At 35.9% G+C, this 10,430-nt stretch overlaps 1 long non-coding RNA gene across 1 annotated transcript; it reads left to right on the top strand.

Moving 5' to 3' along the window:
- Positions 1 to 1,519, top strand: LOC143592358 (uncharacterized). The gene is made up of 3 exons (XR_013145909.1): positions 1 to 43; positions 956 to 1,014; positions 1,449 to 1,519. It is a non-coding gene; the product is annotated as an uncharacterized LOC143592358 (long non-coding RNA).
- Positions 1,520 to 10,430: the final 8,911 nt, after the last annotated feature.

Below are 10,430 nucleotides of genomic sequence, written 5' to 3'. Positions count from 1 at the left end.
CGGTTCTCGAGTTCTGTTTGCTTTCGCCTCGGTTTCGGTTCTGGTATGCAGTTGATTTTCGGCGTTTTTGGTTATTGATCTGATTATGTGTTTGTAGTGTGTATTGGATAAATTGTGAGATAGGAATGTATGCTAGATGAGGATTTTTAGGATTATATGTGTAGTTGTGATGGAATAGAGCTGTGTATTGGTTCTGGTATGCGGCATTTTTGGATGCGTTTGTAGTGTGTATTGGTTTACTAGTTTTCTTTGCATTGGTTATGTTATGAGATAAAAGTGTATGCTAGATGTAGATTTTAGAATCATATGCTTACTTGTGATGGCAAATGACTAATTGGTGAATTCAAGAAGCAGCCAGCTCATGTATAAGTGTATAATCAATGTTCTAAAACTCGCCTAGCAGGCGCTAGTTGGGCGGTGGGGTACCGACTAGCGATTAATCGGGATATATATATATACACACACACACACATACATATATCCATAATGTTTTAAGCTTATGTTATATTTTTTCAAATCCGATTTTAGTAATAGGCATATATTTTTTCAAATGCTTCAAATATTTTGACCCTTTTTGACCGAAATTTGATCGAAATTCGACCAATTTTGACTGCCTCCGAGAATAATCCCATTTGAGAATATTAGCTGAAGTCGCATCGGCAACCCAGTGATTACCGACTAGGTTATAAAATATTTTCAATAAAAGTTATGGTAATTGAAGTTTCTGGTGACATCAGCATAACTGTTTTCACCTGTAATAGTTTGTTTTGTTTGCTTGATGTTACTTTTGTAGAGTATCATTTTAGCTAACGTCTACCATAGTCAATTACTAAATCTTGCTTTCATTTCGATGATATTAACGTGTTACATGCCTGTTGTATTTAAGCAAGATATTGGATATCTCTATAAGGAGGGTAAATGCTTATTATGTATGTGCATTTCTTTTTTATGGTAGGAATATTATTGTGGATGAAACATCTAAGGTGAAATTACAACAACGGTTACTTGGGGATGGTGAGTTATTGTTTATTTACTGACTAGTATAGAGTTATACTGAGATAAAACACTTATTTGTTTGCTGGTCAGGTTTGACATATATGCCATTGTTCCACATTTTCTTTGTTTAAAATTTGATATAAAGTTGGAAGCAACATCATGCAAACTACTATAATGCAAGTACAATCAAGACTCTAGAGTTTACTAAAGGGATACCTATCTGATTGAGAAATTGTTATGTATGTATTGAACTGAATCTTAAGAGTTTACTAAAGGGACAACTAATTGATTGAGAGAGATTGTTATGTATGTATTGAACTGAATGTTAAGATTCTTATAAGTCTGATCATCGACAGCATCTATTTTCATTTGAAAATTCTACTCGTTTGTCATATAGTGAAACTCATACCTATGTGAATTTTATTACTTATGTTTGATGTTTCATTTCTCAGATTTGAGCAAAACAGCTGTGGAAAAGCGGATGTTCATGGAATCATGCTCAAAAGCGCTTATACTTTTTTGTACATTCCTTGTAGAATTTTACACCATTCTGAACAAGAACAAGACCTCAAAAAGGTATCATTTTTATTGATATAACAAGAACTTGTAGAATTTTACACCATTCTGAACACAAATGAATTTATTATTTTCAGATTTTAGGAAGCTATAAGGAGGCAAAAATTGGATATGGGGTCGGTCACGACATTGAAACATCGATTCTTCAAGCCATATATGATTGCCCTTTTCTTGGCTCAGGTGTTAAGGTCAGTTAGCTATAAATACATTATTTTTTTAATTATTATTATATGGTATGGAGGCTTGTGAAATCTATGAAAAGGTTAGTGATGAGTTGAAAGCTTTACCAGGTATCACTACGAAAAAACGGTTCAAAGCAGCTCATTTGATTGGTAAAGATGTGGATCTAGGACGTTCTTTTCTTGCGTTGACAATAGAAGAGAAAATTGAGATGGTCGAGTTGTATACCGATGGTTCAATGGGATAGTTGTGTATGGTTGAAGTATGTTTTGTATGTGAATTGGTTTTAAATATGGTTGATGTTTTTTGCTTAAAAACTTTGTTTTGTATGTGAATTGGTTTGATCAATGCATATTTTGGTTGGAATTTATGCATCTTTTTATATGTTTTTTATTTTTTAATAAATATTTGTTATGAAAAAAATACTTGTGCTAATGATAAAGTTGATATAATTCTCTGTTTATTTCCTATGTACCAAACAAGAGAAATGATTCTCAGCTATATTTCTCTACTGAAATCTCTGTACTACCAAACAGAACAGTCAATTCTCATTCTCCAGACCAATTCCCTTTCTCTGCAATTCCATTTCTCTACAATTCCATTCTCTGTACCAAACACCCCCTTAAGTTTTACAACCAAAAAGTTAAGTCTTTTAAATGAAAGTTCGGTTTGGTTCGGGTTCCATCTCACAATATGTTCCTTGATGGGTTCCACATGCCCAAATATTAAATAACTTGTAAAAATGATTTTCGAATCTTAAATCTAACATAACACATGTTTAAAACAATTATTTAACAAAAACTAGTAAACAAGTTCGGTTCACGGTTTGGACAATTTACGGTTAAACTGAGGTTAGTCTCTACAAACCCCCGCCATAGAACTTAATAAATATGGCAAACAAACTAAAAAGATTATAAGTTAAACAAGATTAATATGTGCAACAAGTTATATAAGTGTATATATATCAAGGACCACGAAAGTCCTACATGAATCATTGCCTTACGAAGTCCGAAATTTAACGAACCGGAGTCGGAAAAGTAACTGCCAAAGGTAATAAGGGGTGTGTATTATATATATATGTTGTGTCACCATATTCAAGTGTTGGTAAGACTATATAAGTTAGTTAGAATGAAAGTTTAAACTTGGTTTGACATTTGGAAGTCAAACCTTCAAGAACATAAAAAAAATAATAACCTTGAATCTATGGAGTTTTTGAGAGAGAATTTGGAGAAGATGAACAACCAAAGTGGTGTATGGAGTCTTGCTTTTATAATGGTAAGAGTATGGTTCATTCAAATATGGTAAAGATGCATGTGATGGTTGAAATGGTCAAACAAGTTTTTGGTAAATGACAATGATAGTCCCCAAAGTTTGTTTTAAGTCATTTTTAAGGCATTTTAAGGACCGAAAAAGATGTTTTCAAGACCCAACAAGTGTAAAACAGTATCGTAACATAAAATCCATCATTTTTATTATATCATAAGTTCTGCTTTACAAAACGGGTCGGTTTACGAATGCAAAACGAAATACAAACAACACCCGAATTTGACAAATGTCACAATTTCCTCATCATCTAGATTCAAAATAACAATAGATGATTCCAAGGTTACCTTCAACTGATTCGACTCTGGCACTACTTCCGAACTTGTCCACCAACAGGAGCCTTCTTCAAACCATTCATCTACCAGGTTCGGTTTGAATTCGGTTTCAACTGCGTATTTTCCTTGAACCTCGGCCATATTAGCCTCCACATCCCATGGCTCTTCTTATTTAACAACAACTGCATTAACTTCCTCTTCATGTTCTCGACATTATTTTGCCATGTTCCCTTTTTGTCCACGGTAATGGCACCTAAACGGAAACTGCTTTGGTTGGTACCTTGATTCCTTGTCTCGGTTCTCTTCGTCTGATGAATCTTCTTTAGAGTTGCCATCTCGACCCTTTCTATTTCATTATTTCTTCTTTGATCGGTGACGTTTCTCATCTTCCCAGTACTTACCCTAGCCTTTCTCACCATTACGGGTCCGATTTTTATTATACCGACGCTTCTCATTTCTTCCGACATACAAGGCTTCGCTCTCGGTTTTAATTGACACATTGGCTAAATGTTTTGCCAAGGCTTCTTGTACGGCAAGAATATTCTTGAACTCGGTAATACTCGGTTGGGTCGCCCACCCTTGAATAGCGGTAACGAAACTACGATACTCCAGCCTTAAACCGTGGATGAGTATCCGCTTCATGCGAGCATCGCTAACCCGAGACTCTGGATCGAGTTCTCCAATCTCACGACATAGATTTTCGCTTTACGGAAATATAGTGAAATAAGAAGATCACCTTGAGAAATCGTCATCAACTCACCTTCGACTATTTGAAATCGAGCATCGTTCTTCTTCGTAAATAAGGTCTCCAGCGTACCCACGCTTGCTTTGGGTATTCGAGATCTTGAATGTGATCAAGAACATCATCATCAACCGTCGTCTTGATGATAAACATCGCCCAGCCCGCTTTCACCTGCCACTTTTCGATACTACCGTTAATATCGTTTACAGGTTGTCTCGTCTTGGTATTGTTCGTTACCTGCCAAAGATCTTGACCTTGAAGATACGATTTGATGCATGTCGACCATTGTTTGTAGTTGCTTTGATTCAATTTCTTGATTCCTCCTACAACTTGAAATTTTGTCATGACAAGCCTTGCTTTCTTTCTGATCGATAAGCAACCTAATAAATAACCAAGCGATAAAATTTCTTTTCTGACTTCGTGTTTTGATCAACTAATACCAACTTCAAGGTGACAAGGATAAGGACTCCTGGTTGACTTTTGATTGAAAAATTCCAAAACCAATGGGGACGTGAATCAAGTTTGCTATTTACAATTGCAAATATATACTCCCTCCGTCCCATTATAATGTCATGGTTTGAAAAACACAAAGTTTAAGGTGGATTGAATGATTACTTTTCTTTCTTATTAAATGACAATAATGCCCTTGAAAAGTGAGTCCATTAATATTGTTTATTAATGTTAGTTGTGTGTGTTTAAGGGTAAATTTGGAAATTGGCTAATAAACTTTAAAAGTGGACACTTGTAATGGGACAAACAACAATAGAAATATGAACACTTATAATGGGACGGAGGGAGTAATATTAATAATGCAACTACACTTTTTCCTCCTTCTGGATAGGTAGGGAGTAGCAAGCAAAACAAAACCCCAAACAATAATTGTATATTGTTTCTCCCTTCTTTTCTTTTGTGATCCACAAAATCCAAAGGCAATGAACCAACACAAATATTGTTTCGATAAAACAAACAATGAAATTAGAGGGGGTGACGAAACTGAACCACAGTTGGACGATAAATTAATAAGGTAACCACATACCTTTTCTCCCTTCTAGATACGACCTATGGATCTTGAACCGTATCTTAACCTCGATCAGTTTCTTGGCCTCTTATATCTTTGACTAAAACTTCTACCACAATCAAGACGTGCCACCAATCGGAAACACAAGCCTGGATCGTTAGGCTCTAATACCACTTGTTAAACCTTAGACAAGTGAATCAAGAACATCAAACACGATATTTCATAAAACGTTTATGCGACTCTTTTCATTAATAAGGAACAAGAACAAAATACTTTCTACTCTCTCTTTCTAGTCTACCAAAAGAAAACTAATAATGGGTTATATAACACCCAATACCATACTCCTACTCAAACTAGGAAACATAATCATATTAAACTTCTAATTTATTTAATAATAAATAATATATAACTATGACACCAAGTAATTCAACTTGATCCCTGAACTTTGGATCTCCACCAGATCGCCCCTTGAGATCTTCTGTGCCACCCTTACACTTTTCGTATTAGTCATTTGGGTCCTTCAAGTTGGTTTTATCAGAAATCAAGAAGAAGATAAGAATAACAAAGGAAAGAAAGAAGAAACCGACGAAAAGAAAATGAAGAAAAACAAAGAAAAGGAAGAAGGGTCGTTTAAATTCACAAGACCAATATATCAGAGTTGTGGCAAAAGACATCATGGAAAGTGTTCAAGACCAATAAAAAATATTCCATTAATCACATGCAACTTTTGCAAGAAACTCGGTCATTCGGAAGACGATTGCAAAAGGAAAACGGTTGTATGTTTTAGTTGGGCAGACACTTCAGTTCCGAATGTCTGAGTATGATAAGCAACACAAGTGGAAGCGAGTGCTAAGAAAGGAAAATCTAAAATAAATATATTGAACGCACGAGAAGCATCCGACAATCAAGAATAGAAGTAAACAAGAGTATGCCAACAAAAGTCAAGATCTAAAGGCATTAGAAATAACTAATAGTTTAGTTAGATCTTGTAAAGTGTTTGTAATCTCGTTTTAAACAATAAATTTTGTCATCATATAAGGGTATTTAAATCCCTAATTTATATAAAGAAAATTATTAGCATACAGATCGTGTCTTTACATAAGAATGCTAATACCTATGAAAAGAGATAGTTAATTTTAGACTATATTATTCAAAATACTTCATCATCTATAGAAAGATGAACTAAAGATGAAACGGATGAATTAAACTAAGACATAAGAACGTGACTACTCAAGGAAAATAAGTTATCCGTACAATAAAAGTTTAAGAATATAATTGATGGAAATAAACAGAAGGAATCCGTCAAGATCATGAAGTAAAGGAATATCATTACTCAAGTATGAAAATCTAGAAAGGTATCAAGATGAGTAAGTTAAAAGGATTCGATAGACTGAATCCAAGAAGCAATCTTGTAACATCAGTAAATGTTTAGAATACAAAAGGTAAGGTAAATAGTTAAACACAACTGGCCACTGTGCTTAGTAATTTACAATTACTTATGATATTCTTAACCATTGACTGAATATGTCACCCAAAGATGTAAGTTAACAACAAATCAGGAATTGCAATCAGTCAAACAGTTCGAGTTAAGCTCAAAGAATATGTTAAACAACTTTATAAGCCAAGAATCACTCATAACGAATCTCGAGGACGAGATTCAATCCAAGGTGGGGAGGATGTAACATCCCAAAAATTTCAATCCTAATTTGACAACTTAGGAAAGTTGAAGGATCAAAAATATTCTCCAAATAAGTAATGAGAAAAATTAAATAAGGAAATAAGAATTATTAATAAGAAAATAAAAACATTCCATAAAGAAAATCCATCTAATGTAAAGGATATGGAATAAAGAAAACCCATCCCAAATGGAAAGATGTAAGAAACTGGAAGCATTTCATGTCACACCCCGATTTAGGGGTTAGGAGCGTGACCAACAGTTGGTACCATGTTTTGTAAATGTATCAGAGTTTAGATGAAGTCTTTAAAACGTATTAATATACTTTGAAATATTAATTTATTTATAAAGCTTTATTTATAATAAAATATTAAATCTTTTGAAACATTAATTTATTTATAAATCTTTATTTGTAATAATATTCAATTTATTTGAAAAGCTTTTCGGATAATAAATATCCGAGTGTTTAAATTATAAACCTCGTTTCATTTTACAAATCATGTTGTTTATAATATTTTAATTAAAACTGAGTAATCTCTATCTTGCGAGCATCTATCTTCTTGGATGGCTAATATTCCATGCTACATGTTCTAACTTTATTTTCTGAAATGTTGGGGGAAAAATACGTTAGCGATATGCTGGTGAATCGTTGACTCTAAAAACATTTTATAAACCTTTCTTTGACTGACAAGATAGTTTTCTCAAACAATCTTAGCAGAAACGTCTATTATTTCGGGGATTTGTACCATTTGCCATACACACACAATAACGGTTCTCCGGGAGTTGACACCCATTGGAGAACTTTTATCATGATCTCTAGTCTGCGGCCACGTAGCCTTGATTGATAGACTAGATTAATTAATTATGTTTGGATCCAGACACATGTGTACTCGGTTTGAGTTGCTTTTTATTTTTCTATATTGTATTTTAATAGGGATCATGTAGTCCCATAATTCTTTATTTGACTGTCTTTGTTTAAGATAAACAACTCATTTATCTTGACTAAAAAAGGTTTAACGTATTCACCTGTGACAGTATGTTTTGAATGATGTGGTGATATCGTTTGAAAACCTTTGTGAATGAATAATTGATTGAATGATTGACCTATAATAAAATAAGTTTATATAAATACCTGGATCGCCTCTTAATCCGGCTACAAACCTTTAGTCTAGTTTTGATAGCTTAAATCTTGATTGATCATTTGTTTGTATTAAATATTTTGGACATGAATTCCTTTTCTTTATTTGCTAATCATGTACTATGGTTCTTCTTTAAGAAGAAATGTTTATGATATGTTGCTTCTTCAAGAAGAAACGTCATTTATTTATAACCTTTGTATGTTAAGTCTTATGTTTCTTAATAATAAAGAAACACTATTTTGACTATAACCTTTGTATATAAATTTTTACTTTTCTTGAACATTTCAACTATACCATTTGTAAAAGCTTAGGTTTCTTAATCATGAAGAAAAAATATTTTTACTATAACCTTTGTTTATATAATTTTGTATTTCTTAATCATAAAGAAATTTTTATTTAATTGTTACCTTTTAATTTTGATCAAGGTTTAGGCTATACCACTGACTAGGGTCTAAGCCTTTAAATTAATAATATTTTATTTGGACAAAACCCCTACCTTGCTTAGCTTATTATTTTCTATATTCTCGGGTAGCAGTTCAACGCTTGCACGTATATTGAGAATCTTGATCAACAACTCCTCGGCACGCAAATCGAGGCAACGTTCGGGGGACGCCGGGTCGTGCACGTACTTCGAGGCAGAATGTCGGATTAATTAAGGGTGACATGCACTTCGAGGTATCGTCGATATATGGCGCATATTACGAGGTTATGATTTATCGGGTCAGGCACGAAACCGAGGTAGAGAGAGAAAGTTTCTAGAGAGAGAGTGGAATTTTGGTGTGAGAGGAACATGCCATGAACCCTCCTCTTTATAGGCTGAACTGGTCCCATCGCGATACGCGATGGACCCTCCCTTATGGTTATCGCGTATCACGATGACTCATGATTCTTAGGGAGTTCCACGTGGTGCTCATGATGCTTAGGGAGTGCCACATGTCACCACGTGGCCTGACACCTCTGCCACGTGTCACATCCGAGTGACACGTGTTGATGCGTCATCAAGGGCCATCGCATATCGCGATGGCCTTATGGTGGGACTTATCGCGCATCGTGATGGGTCCCTGAATACAATTTTTCATTTTTGATTCTTCATCTTTTGATAGCTTGTCACTTCTGGTCTAACTCTCATTGTCCAAAAATACGAAGGCGGCTCTCGACGATGTGAGCGTGCGAAGTGCAAAGTGCGCCATCAAAGCACCACGTTGCGCCCAACTCCCTTCGCCGTCGCCGTCGTCCTCACCCGACCCCGACCCCGTGCGCTAGCACGTCGGGTGCTCCGCACCCTCCGCTAGGACCACTTGGTGCATGCTTGGCATAAAAGAATATTACTATGGAAAATCTCTTCCTTATAAAGAGCTTCCATTTCTTTACATCTTTCCATGTGGGATGAGTTTTATCTTCCTTATTTATACCCATGTGGAATGCTTCCACTTTTTTACATCTTTCCATGTGAGATGGGTTTTCCTTAACATGGGATGACTTCTTTATGGAATATTTTTACTTTCCTTATTTCCTTTTTATTTCTTTATTTAGATTTTTCCATCACTTATTTTTTTAAGAAAATTTGATCCTTTAACTTTCATAAGTTGTCAAATTTGGAACAAAATTTTGAGGATGTTACATTCCACATGGGTATAAATAAGGAAGATAAAACCCATCACACATGAAAAGTAGTAATAAAATGGAAGCTCTTTATAAGTAAGAGATTTTCCATATTAATATTCTTTTATGCCAATCGTGCACCTAGTGGTCCTAGCGGAGGGTGCAGAACACCCGACGAGCAAGCGCACGGGCTCGGGCGAGGACGATAGCGAAGGCGACGACGATGGGCGACGGCGAAGGGCGTTGGGCGAATGTGGCGCTTTGATGACGCACTTTGCACTTCGCACGCTCGCATCGCCGCGCGCCGCATGAGAGCCACCTTAGTATTTTTGGACAATGGAAGTTTGAACCAGACATGACAAGCTACCAAAAGACAAGGGACCAAAAATGAAAAAAAAATTGTATCCAGGAACACATCGCGATATGCGATGGTCCGTGATGACGTATCGGCACGTGTCACATCCGGGTGACACGTGGCAGACATGGCAGGCCACGTGGCAGATGTGTCAGGCCGCGTAGCGACACGTGGCAGTCTCTGAGATATATGAGTCATCGCGATACGCGATGACCATAAGAATGGGTCCATCGCGTATCGCGATGGGACCCAAATCAGCTATAAATATGAGGGGTCACGGCTCATTTTCATGCACACCCTAACCTTTCTCTCTCTAAATTATTTTCCCTCACTACCTCGTAATGCGTGCCCTCGATCCGATAATTATATCCTTGTAAACCGACTTGCCTCGAAGTTCGTGTCGACAAATCCCGATGATCGGTGCACCTCGTTTTGCCTGCCGACCTCGTAACACATGACGACCTCGTAATGCGTGCCAAACTCCGAAGTTCCTCTAATTAAAACCTTAGTACGCGACATAGAGTAGAAGTGCTGCTTGTACAAGATTAG

Source organism: Bidens hawaiensis, unplaced genomic scaffold (genome assembly GCF_021521415.1).
Source record: "Bidens hawaiensis isolate Kalapana, Puna unplaced genomic scaffold, B.hawaiensis_p1.1 tig00040708_1, whole genome shotgun sequence".
NCBI lineage: Eukaryota > Viridiplantae > Streptophyta > Magnoliopsida > Asterales > Asteraceae > Bidens > Bidens hawaiensis.
The sequence above is the reverse complement of the archived record's forward strand: the minus strand, read 5'-3'. Positions and strand labels throughout refer to the sequence as shown.